The sequence below is a fragment of the Helicoverpa armigera genome, chromosome 27 (assembly GCF_030705265.1).
Source record: "Helicoverpa armigera isolate CAAS_96S chromosome 27, ASM3070526v1, whole genome shotgun sequence".
Lineage (NCBI taxonomy): Eukaryota > Metazoa > Arthropoda > Insecta > Lepidoptera > Noctuidae > Helicoverpa > Helicoverpa armigera.
In genome coordinates, this window is record NC_087146.1 from 7,684,932 (window position 1) to 7,697,938 (window position 13,007).

General features: G+C 35.6%; 1 pseudogene; it reads left to right on the forward strand.

Annotated features, from left to right (window-relative positions):
* Nucleotides 1-1,578: 1,578 nt before the first annotated feature.
* LOC135118969 (PTB domain-containing adapter protein ced-6-like) overlaps nt 1,579-13,007 on the forward strand; it is a 60,034-nt pseudogene continuing 48,605 nt past the window's right edge.

A 13,007-nucleotide genomic window follows, 5' to 3' on the forward strand; every position in this document is an offset into this window, starting at 1 on the left:
AAAGTTAACACTTAAAAGAAGATATATATAATTCTCCAGATGTCAAGGTCCTTTAAATATTCAAGGCCTAAATCTGTTAACAAAAAGACCTTAAAATAAACTTTGATTGACGGATTAATAGGTAAGTAATCAACAACTTTTTCTTAATACAAGTTGAATATAAATTAATTTGCCGTGCCCATCCGCCATGATTGGCTGTGATTCAGCTGTCTAGTAAATTTTCTACACACTACTCGTTCTGAATATTAACTCTTCTTACGGTGTTCCCAACAATGTTTGTCCAACGTTTGGATCAAAAGCAAGCATTGGTCTTAGACCCGACGCGTGTACCAATGTTTAGAGTTGGGCGGTAGATGTTGGCATAAAGGTCCAAAGGTTGGTACCAACATTTTCCTTTATGAGGACATTAGTCCTACCACGTGCACCAACGTTAGAAGTTGGCCGATAAATCATGTCCGAATATTGGTTCCAACATTTGAAGTCACCTTTCTTTCATCAGGAAATTAAAATTAGTCCTGACACGTGCACCAACGTTGGAATTGGGTGTTGGATGTTGGTTTCAATGTCCAATATTTGAAGTCTTAGAACCAGCTGCTTAACTCTCTTCAATGTTTTCTTTTGTAGTGTAATATCAATCCGGAAACACGCATAATGTGTTTGTCTGTGTATGTTACGTGAACACCTCAAATAGTTATGTATTTATGTATGTATGTATACGCCCAACGTTTGGTCAACTTATTAAGTAATATGTTAAGTGGGTCGAAGTAGTGGGAGGTCGGCCGATTGTTTTTTTTTGACAATCTCATTTGCACCTGCTATGTGTTTTAGGTATGTTTATTTATAAATATGGTCTCTTACGCTTTCGTAGTAAAAAAGAAATTCAATAATGCGTGTAATAACCTTCTCCTCAGTTTGAAAAAACTATGATGAAAACCTCATCCGAATTAGTTCAGCCAAACGTGAGATAATCGAGCACAAACACATACACAAATACAGCTCAAACTGAGAGCTGGCTCCATAGAAAAGGTATGCCTTATGTATATGCACATTTTTCCTAAGACATGTTGCTTTGTTAATAAAATCTGACGTCATATTATGATCAGCTGAATCAATTATAACAACTGCTAACAAAGAAGCGAATTAATTACCAAGTCTACAATAACAATATTACCTACATACATACATAATATGAGAAAAAGGTATCTAATGAAAATATAAGTTATTGTTCGTAGCATCACTTGCTTGTAAAGACTAGACCAAAATTCAAAATAAAAAATGCAAAACGATAAAATAAAGTGTTTATTCAGGTCGTTTTCTACTTTAAATTATGAGTAAATAAAAAATACTTGAAAAAAATTAGAAACGTTTTTTTATTTATTTTTACGAATAATTGTGTTTATATTTACACTTAATTTAATAGCCCTAAACAACGCAAGCCTCTACTTTAAATACCATATTTGACTCTATGAAAAAACTTATTTGTGCGTCACTATATCTCGCATAACCCCGTCCATTATCACAAGCACCGTCCACTGCCCATCACATGTTATCTGTACCAACGTCCATCACTACATTAACTTCAATAATATAATCTACGTAGAGAAACTACAGTCTCAGTGTTACATCGGACGCCGAACCGACCAGACGCGCGCGCTAAAAACAGTATTTACATTTAAAATAAAAGTAAATTCGAGTTCAAAAGTGTTTATTTAGAGTTTAGAAATTTCGAAATTCAATATGGCGGAAGGCGACATGCCTTTAGTTACTAGTTATGGCGGCAGTGAAATTGAATTTGGCGCGAACGGATCCAAAGTGACAAGGACGAATTCCAGGTTCGTTTTTTTTAGTTAATGACATTTCGTTTCAACTGTCATTGTTTTGTTTGTAGAAAAGTTTTAATTCGATGGTTTTTCCTAATTATGTTTGTGTGGTGTTGAAATTGAAATGAAATAATAATTGTTTTGTAAAGGTTATATGCTTAAAATGACAACGCAAACAAAACCTTGAATGCTAATCATGTGTTGACTTAGCGAAACTTTGTGTTTAATGTGGATTCTTTGTCTGTTACTTTTCATCTTTAAAACATAATAGAAATAAGGTTTGCATTTAATATTTACACGTATTCTCATGGCGAGTTTAGTAAATAGATGAATGGCGACGTGCACAATCATTCAGAAATAAAGGACAATGTAGTTATATCAAAACAAAGACCGTATAATGAGACTAGCGTCAGTAAATAAACAGAATGCAGACTGCCAACTCATTTTATTATTAATAATGATCGCGTGTATTATTTTTTCTTTTATGCTGTGAATACATTATGCATAGAAGCAAACTAATTCTTATTATTATTCATTAATACCGTACTGTCCAGTTAGGACGCGTTTTTTAGGTCAATATTTTTACGAAGTCATCAAACCTCTTTTCAACAACCATAGACATGACAACATTTTTATTTTCTGATATTCGAAATATGAAATGGATTAAATGGCGTCAAATATAACTATTTATTCAATCTTTCTGTTTATTAGATAGAATTTTGAAATAAGCACCAATCCTATCTCTAATAAATAAAACAACAGATTAATCATTAGCAAACTAATTACGCATCTATATAATGTCCTATTTAGCTTTTAATGAAACTTTAGCATTAATTAATAAAGTTCTCCTATCAGCTGATCGGTTTGACGGGAAACTGCTATCAGCGACAAATTGTATATGGCATTTGCGTAACAAAACTGCAATATTGCGTACTTATTATTTATTTAAACATGTGTTTTTCTGCATAATAAATTGCACTTTGTACTGATGCAATAATAATATGTCATCATTTCACTAAAGTTGTCTCAGAAGGGCTTCAGCGTCTTGGCTTCGGCCCCACGTTCGCCTCCCAAAATCCGGGACTCTATAGTCCCGAGGTCTGGTAGATACACTATGGAAAAAGTTTTATTACTTAACTCCGTACAATTTCGGTAGTCAGAAGCCAGTAAGTTTGACACCAGTCTTACCAAGGAGTATTGGGTTGCCCGGGTAACTGGGTTGAGGAGGTCAGATAGGCAGTCGCTCCTTGTAAAACACTGGTACTCAGCTGCATACGGTTAGAATGGAAGCCGACCCCAACATAGTTGGGAAAACGGCTCGGAGATGACTGATTATAGGTCATTGTCATTTATCATTAATTTACAGTATGGTTAGTCTTTTGGTGCCGTTGTCAATTCTGTCAGTCAGTACGAAGAATGCTATCATCCCTTTTATGGGAAATCATCAAATGAATCCGCTGTGGGTTAGCAGCGCGAGGGAGTGTCTTACTGACTAAAACCCACCATGTTCCTTCTTAAGCCCTTCATGTACCAGGGCCACGGTAACTCTTTTGAACAATCCCACAGACATGCTATCATCCATTGAAATTTGACAGTTGTCAAACTGTCAACTTTCTGACAACTGTCTGATCTAATTTTGACGTAAGAGGATTTTTTGCTAGCTGTGTCCAGTATGCAAAAGTTTTGATAAAAAAATAGTTAGGTATATTATTGTTATCAGGTTAACAACCGACAATGGGTGTCATCAACCCGTTCCGAGCTATTTTTATGAACTTGCAAATAATAATAAAGTATCTGATATTGATTTCCTTTCGAAGTTTTGTGTGGGTGGATGAAAGTTTGTTCAAGCAAATTACAAATTGGAATAAAATATTGAAAGTCTGTACTCAAAGTTAGAAAATGTATGAAAAGAATGGAACTGTTTTGAACAATCTTTTACCAATAAAAGCCACGATAATTTTCAGTCTCATAAACTTTATTTTATCCTGGTACGGGAAGTAGTTTTCTTAAGAAATCGCGTTCAGACTTCAGAGGTACAGCTTGTAGTATTATAAAAAATATCTCGTGAAATATTTGTTACACTCTTATGGTATTTAATTCTCGCGAGTTATTTACAGCTGTTTTCAATATTCTAACTATATGTTTATTTGTTTTCTTAGAGATTGAATGTTGACATTAACCCCATACCACAGATTATATAATAGTTACTACGTAACAGATAAATCACTCCATACAAAAAGTCCATACCTACTGTTATAAGCACCTACAAGTTCCCCAACTACCTACAAATTCCTAGCTGCGTTATAAAATGAACCTTAAAAGCTCGAGCGCTTGATTGTTATTCCAATGCGATAGCGCACAGTTCAGTGACCGCAACCGTGCCGCGGCCGTGCTAAGGGTTGCTTCTTACAATTTATTAATATTTAAGTAGGAAAACAAAGTTACGCTTATTTTAAGATAGCCTTTTTAAAACTGACTTTTAAAATAAAAAGTAATATCAAGAATATTTTTCTACCTACTTACACTCGAGATGTATTTGATCTACACAACTCACAATACAGTTCATATAACTAAGTAGCTATCTAAAGTAAAATAAGTAGGTACCTAATGATCTCTGTTGTTAAAATCATAAAGTACCTCTAGATAAGTATTAATTTATTTTAAAAATTGAATTACTAGATAAGTTCATAAATATAAAATGTTCCTAAATCTTACAATAGTCGCATATAAACCAACACTACTCAAAATAATCCATCAGTTTGTTAGGTAGCTTAAAAACCTAATAAAACCAACAGCATAACATGCCACGAAATAAAATAATAAAATTGAATGCGCGCGCGCGTGTGACTATTGAAAGCCCTGAGCCGCGTGGGGCTACCGGTAACCCAGCGAGCGGTAGGCATTTATCGCGCGCAAGTACGTCGAGTGAAAGAGGCCTGCCCATACAGAGAACGTCAAATTCCTATTTCAAGTGTAAAACCACACATAGATCGAATATTGGGATAGGCCTTTATTAGTCTAGTCTGTATTAGTACTAATGCTAAAGGTTGAAGGCTGTTTTTATTGTTCACAGCTTGTTTTAAAGATTTTCCTCAGACCATCCTTGTATTGACAAATGCATCTGCCTTATTAAGAGGACGAATTGGAATTTTTGGCGCCAAGGATGTCAATTTTCTCAGTAAATACAAAACGGATCAAAATACAACTTGGTTACCTGAAAGTTCATGATATAAACCTTATTTTGTTAGTTGTAGAAACATGATTAGGTAACTTTTATAACAGAGAAAAATATATCAAACATACCTCTTTTAAAAAGAGATTCACATATTATGGGCAAACGGGACCGATTTAAGCCTCTTAACTTTTTAGTAGTTGAGTATATACATACTCTTTAAAATTGTAGTAGGAATTTTTATTAAATTATCATTTCTAAATATTAAAATTACAAAACCATTTTGTCGCTTACGACTTTTAGTTATAAGCTAGCGCGCGTATTGTTATCCTCGCCCGCTCAGACGCTCCGACCCTTTGGCGCCTTAGATGCGCGTGCCGGTTATGGAATTATTGTTGACCACTTCCTCGCCTTAATACACTAGTCGTTTTCCGCGGTTTCTCACGCGTCCCGTTTGAATTACTGCCCGTACCGGGATAAAATATAGCCTATGTTACTCGGGAATAGTGCATCTTTCAATCAGTGAAAGAATTTTTCAAATCGATTCAGTAGTTTCAGAGCATTTATGGTATTAACAAGCAACAAAAATGTTTCGTCTTTAGTATAGATTCGCAGCATTTTCCCGTTTTATTTCTAGTAGAAAATATTTCACTAATAGTATTTTGTAAATTCATTTTTGAGTTGTAGGTATAATCAATATATTTAAAAGTGTAGATGGAATTTCTTGCCGGTTCTTCTCCGTGAGACCAACTCTTTGGAACCGTGCAACTAGCTTGACGATTTGAAAGAGCTTTCAGAGGCCTATTTGAAATAAAATATATAGACTTTGAATAGTAACCATCTTCTACCAAGCAAAGTTGTTTAACTTTCGGGGTTATTCACGGCCACTCCAAAGTTTAACAGTACACGAAACGTCAACTATAAATTGGAAAATTGCTCCGTTCACAAAGTAGGTCATCAATGCTTGAGCCGATTGACAACGGTCCATAGCCCTTGGCTTACTGGCTAGTTCGAAATGATTACCGACCTACTTGCATGGGTCAAATAAAAAGAAAAATATATATACCCGTCTGTCAGCAAGTTTGTATGTATGAATGCGTAACTGGGTTGAGGAGGTCAGATAGGTAGTCGCTCTATGTAAAACACTGATACTCAGCTGTGATTTGTTAGACTGGAAGCCGACCCCAACATAGTTGGGAAAAGGTTAGGCAGATGATGATGATGATATATGGATGAATGGATGATTATTCCTACTTCACGCAAAAAGTACTGAATGGATTTTGAAGAAACTTGGCAGTAATGTAGCACACATCAGAATCCATAGTTTCTTGCCGGCTTTACTGTATGGAACCTACTTTTGGAACCGTGCAACTTGTATGTCGTTTCATAACAGCCTGCAAAAGCCTATGATTTTGAAAATAATACAGACTGTTTTCGACCATATCTGAAACCTTTCTCGATGGCTATCTTACAGAAATAATAAATAAATGGCTGTTTAAGTCGGTCTATGTAGCTGAAAAATGTATTAAATTCGTACCAGTGGTTCCAAAGATGAAAACAAAGAAACAAACTCCTGATCTTTATAACATTACATCTATACTATATTTACACATTATGACAACTTGATACCGGTTGATATTAGCATATTATTCTGTCTGTGAGGTCGCGGACTTTGACGTAACGAATCGGCCATATGTTCCGAGATTTATATGTTTTTGTTATCTTTTAATATAAATTTTTGCGGATTTTACGTGTTTTTATTGATAGTATGGATCTTTTGTTTGTTTTGGGGTTTATTTTTGGGTCTCCCGAGCCTTTTTCCCAATTATGTTAGGGTCGGCTTCCAGTCTAACTGGATGCAGTTGAGTACCAGTGATTTACAAGGAGCGACTGCCTATGACCTCTTCAACCCAATTACCCGGGCAACCTAGTACCTCTTGGTTAGACTGGTGGTTGAATTTTGGGTATATTTATGAATTTTCTTGGTATTTTTGGAAAGGCCGTGATAAAAGGTTGGCTAACCCTACAATGTTGCCAGCTTCTAGGGCACGCTCCCAGTCGACAGCCATGAGCAGGAATTTTGAGTCTTGCTGTAAATACCTCTTTATAATATATGATGTAAACAAGACTGAATACATGTAGGTAATTGTGTTGCAAAATGACTTGAATTTGGAAAAACCGTGCCTTATATTTTTCAAGTTTTACAACCATCTTCTTAAATGTACATACCTACTTTTAATATTGTTGTTTTTGAACCGAACAAATTAAAATTTTTGTTCAAACTTTTAACTAAAATAAAGTATTGACCTCTCACTGAAATAATTCATACATACATACATGGTCATATGAATGTATTTACTTGTCACAAAAACCTTTTCATTTGAGTATGTGATCTAGATTCTGTGAGTTGTCTGTGGTTTTAGTTTCCCGCCAAATGTGTGTGATAAAAAATGTTTAGGCATAGATGTTCGGCTGTCTCTGGTTTGTGCGTTCCTAGTATGAGGTAAGATAACTAAAAGTATTTATTGAATAAATCATCATTTCCCGAGCCTTTTCCCAACTATGTTGGGGTCGGCTTCCAGTCTGACTGGTACCTACAGCTGAGTATTTTACAAGGAGCGACTGCCTATCTGACCTCCTCAACCCAGTTATCCGTGCAACCCAATACCCCTTAGTAAGATTTTTTGTGATATTTCTATGTGGCAAGTTTTACAAAAAAAATATAATATTGCTTACCGAATTTAGAGTGGTAATAGTATTAAACTATTTCTGTTGTTTACATATGAATTATTTAGATTTTAGATTAAAATAGTTTTTATGTTTTATTTATTAATTTACACAATGCTTACGAATCTTTTAAAAATCAACTTTTATTCAAATGTTGTGTTATCATAACAAAATCTGTGGTTTATTATGATTTTAGCAAGTTGCTCAATTTTGTTTATTTCATGTAGATTTTATGATGCATATATTTTTTATATATTTATAACATATTTCGTAAACATTCGTGTAAAATTCATATTTAGTTGTTTATTGACTAAGTTCGTGAAGTAGGTAATGAAATTATATTACTTGTTTCTCAGCTTAGTGGGTAAAGAACCAACCTCTCAAGTATGAGTGTGGGTTCAATTCCAGGTCAGGCAAGTACCAATGCAACTTCTAAGTTTGTATGTACTTTCTAAGTATATCTTGGACACCAATGACTGTGTTTCGGATGGCACGTTAAACTATAGGTCCCGGCTGTCACTTGAACATCTTTGGCAGTCGTTACGGGTAGTCAGAAGCCAGTCTGACAACCAGTCTTTCCGAGGGGTATTAGGTTTAGGTTGCCCGGGTAACTGGGTTGAGGAGATCAGGCAGGCAGTCGTTCCTTGTAAAACACTGGTACTCAGCCGCATCCAGTTAGACTGGAAGCCGACCCCAACATAGTTGGGAAAAGGCTCGGCAGATGATGAAAACAGTGGATTTTTAACCTAATTTCATTACATAAGTAGATAATTTAAGATATCGTGTATAAAGTAATGTTATAAAACATTGCTATTTACTAAATATAGCGTGTAACACACAACGTGATACACACGAAGGTTATATTATTATGAAGTTTAATACTTAGAGGTGGATCAAGGATTCCGTATATTTTTGAGGCTTTGAAAAATCATTATTGATTAAAAACTCAGTTTTGCATATCTTCTCACTGAAGATGTGTATTTTGTCATGCTTTTAGGTGACAGACTCCAGCAGATCATCATAACCGAATCTGAACCTTCCGCTATTGTGATAAGGTTGAAATTGGGCAGATTGAATTAGGTTGATGTGCTGTCATCTGTATATACCATAGATTTAGAACAAAAATTACATGAATATGGCTGAAACCTCTGAAGTGATCTAGTTTCCTCAAAAGAAAACACATCTTCCACGCGACTGATTAAAACCAGCCTTCATTGATGAATATAGGCTATCTAATAAAGACAGAACTTTTCAAATCGGTTCAGCAATTCCTCATATTAGTCCGTTCAAACGAACTCTTCAGCTTCATAATGATTTTTGACTTACAGAGCCCAAAAATATAACGCTGAGATCTAATTTATTTATAACAATTAACGTGTTTGCATATATTTCCAATATAATTGTGCACGAGAACATTGAATGTTTTCATTTGCAATATTTTGAGGTTATTTGCACACAACAAGGTTATTTTAATTCAGTGCGGGTCAAATGTTTTAGATTTATCGTTTTTATCACGAACAATTTTATGTAGATATAAACAGGATATTTAACTGAAAAATAAACAATAACAGAACTTTAGAACTAAGCTTTCGTGTAAAAATAACGCATACAAATTGGTTCATCCGTTTAAGAGCTACAGTAAAATATGAAGGATAGTATTTTCAGGACACATCATAATCATCTTCCGAGCCTTTTCCCAACTATGTTGGGGTCGGCTTCCAGTCTAACCGGATGTAGCTGAGTACCAGAGCTTTGCAAGGAGCGACTGCCCTATCTGACCTGCTCAACCCAGTTACCCGGACAACCCAATACCCTTGGTTAGTAAACCTGGACTGTAAAGTCTGAAATTGCCAATCCGCTTTGAGCAAGCGCGGTGATAAACGCTCAGTCCTTCTCTGTATGAGAAGAGCCCTCAGCCCTGCAGTGGGACAATAAAAGTCTGATGATGATGACTATTGGACTAAAGTTTGAATTATATCTCTTAGTTTATTGATATTTCTGATAAGGAAGTACTTCTAAGAATAGATTTAAAAGAAACTGCAAACCATAGTGGTCATACAAATGTGGTTATTTTAATGATCTTGAACTTTGGCTGCATCGCGACCCGGTGTTTCAAGTACGTACAAAACTTGTTTGTAAAACATTACATCATTGGCTGTGTGTTTATTTATTTATTAACACTTACATACATACATATGTGTGCTTGATTGTGCGTGCCCCAAGCTGTCAAATTTCTTCAATAGATTTTCAACCTTATTACAATAGTCGAAGGTTTCGATTGGTAAAATTGGACAGATTCGGATAGGTTGTCGTGCTGTCGTCTGTTCAAAGACTTTTGCTGATAGTTCTAGCTGAGTTAGAGGACTGACTAAAACCCATCATGTTCCTTCTGGAGTACTTCGTCTACCAGGGCCGCGGTAACTCGCGCGAACAATCCCGCAGCCTCTGCAGAATTGGTACATGCCTGACCTGGAACCGAACCAACACATTCATATTGAAAAGGCTGTTGCCTTAAACTAGGCCACACGACACAGGAGTTACGTAGACATTATATTTTTATATGGTGAACGTTTACATCTGTCATTGAACATCTATGGCAGTGGTTACGGGTAGTCTTACCTAGCGTTATTGGGTTGCCGGGTAACTGGGTTGAGGAGGTCAGATAGGCAGTCGCTCCTTGTAAAACATTAGTAGGTACTCAGCAGCATCCGGTTAGACTGGAAGCCGACCCCAACATAGTTAGTTGAGAAAAGGCCCGGCAGATGATGATAATTATTTATTTATTTTTAAACCAGATGAACAATACCGATAAACAGTTCTAATTGCCTAATTTTTAAATACACCCAGACTATGAAATCTGTAACACTTTTAGCCAAACATAATTAAATTATATTTAAAGTAACTAAATATTAGGAAGGTCAATGCAAGCGAAAGTACATCCTATGACGTCATTCAATGTCGAGTCTAAGCTGAACTTATTGTTGTAACTTGTACATGGGAATATGGACCTTATTGTTTAAGGATTAGAGTTCAAAGTGTGATGAGAGTGTCTAGCAGAATCCAGCTTTAATCATTGTTGTAACTAGATATGGAAATGTGAATCTTATAGTCTGAGTATTAGAGTTAGAAGTCCATTGAGAGTTAGCAGGAGTAGTTGAGATATAATTTATATTGTAAAATGGTGTATTTCTAGGTGTGCAGTTTAAACTTTGAACAGTTTGCAGTTGCTAAGATTTGGTTTAGTTAATATTATTCAGTTCCATACCAATAAACTATTATTTTTAATGATTTTCCAAAGAGATAACTATGGATTGATTGGGATTCTATAGATCCTACAGTATTTGTACAAAACTGATCCGAAGTTTGTTAATTTTAAGTGATTTGACTTTGATCAAAACACTGCCGCGCATGCGTGAGGTGTCAAATGGCTGACCTTAGAGGGGCAAAGTTATTTGATGAGAACTGCAAACAATAAAACAGTCAAAGTCAAAATTCTTTATTGAAAGAGATTAGCCATCATTTTCGATGTCAGAAAATTATTAAACTTTTACCACTTCCTAGAGTTTCTAGTGTTTTGCAATTTGAAAATCTCCTCCTTTTGGGAAGTTGTATAAAAGCTAGAAATCTTATGTAAAGCAGGAAAATTAACGATCTGAAACTTCTAAAACAGTAAAGGAAAATACCGATATTTTAAATGTACTTACAAGTTTATGTAAATACAGATAAATAAATGCAAAGGAAACCACTGAACCACATTAGTATTTTATTTGCGTAAACACAACCATCATTAAATTATTATTTATTTACTAAAACACATAAAACTTTATTACATTACTGCTTCTGCAAACAAAACCAACCTTATGATGATTCGTTCTTAGAAGACAATTCGTACGGTAGACTGCACATCAGTGGTAACTGTCATGCACCTTAACTCAATAGTAATGAGTACGATTTTCCTATAAAACTGTTACCACTGACCTGAAGTTGACTGTGCAAGTTTTGCTTAGATTTTAATAGACAGAATGTCATAAGTGCATATGGCAATAAAGTAGGTTTTCCCGTGACAGGTCACAATTTATTCAGTTTTGATTGAAACCTGGCGCCAAGGGGTTCAAAATGTTATATTCTGCATTGCATACAAAATGCATAGATATGCAATTATACCTATCTATAGTTATGTATGTTTGTCTTGCTTTTACGGTAGAACTGATTTAGGTATTTGAAACTACCAACCCGCCTCGGGTTTGCTACTGAAGAGTCTATTTGTTTGATCGGATTTATCTCAGGAATCACTGTTGCGATTAGCAAAATTCTTTCATAGTTAGATAGCTCAATTATTCAGAATGGCTATGTACTACGTCTTATCCGAATGAGTTTAGTAGTTTCTACGGAAAACAGGTGGAATCACTGACGAAAGCTTGCGAATAATAACTTTCTTCCCGAACACTTCATAAATGGAAATCAGTTTTCATGCAGTTTCCACCAATATCGTAAAAGTACCTACGTTTTTCGTAATAAAACCCGGGTAAACCCAAGGTACATCGCTAGTTATACCAAAGAAACCCAACAATACTATTTTGCACACAATCTGTGGTATAAACTGTTGTGCAACAACTTTCCACTATATTATCATAATTAGGTATTCTGCCTACCACAACACAACGTTTATTTGCATATCAGTTATTTAAACATTACTTTGTTAATATTCATTGTTAGTACTAATAGAGGGAAAACGTCATAAAAATAACAATTACTATATTTACAATACTGTAAAACAAAACAAAAACACTATAACTAAAGCGCGTCAAAATTCGTTCCCATCGCTGTCGACTGGGAGCGTACCCAAGAGCTGGCAGCATTACCTCGTTGGATCGCCATGCTGATCCTTTGTCCGAGGTAATAGCCAGTCTTATGTTCACGAGAAGCGTCAACCAGCCGCCTAGAGAGATCTTTACTTATTAAGTAGGTATATCATTATCATCTCCCGAGCCTTTTCCGAGCTAAGTTGGGGTCGGCTTCCAGTCTAACCGGATGCAGCTGAGTACCAGTGTTTTACAAGGAGCGACTGCCCTATCTGACCTCCTCAACCCAGTTACCCGGGCAACCCAATACCCCTAAGTAAGACTGGTTGTCAGACTTACTGGCTTCTGACTACCCGTAACGACTGCCAAAGATGTTCAGTGACAGCAAAGATTATTATTGTTTATGTTTGTTACTGCCTCAATTAATTCACTAACTGCATATAACGTGTCATTCCTTTGTGTAAAATACATTCACTATTTGCACAG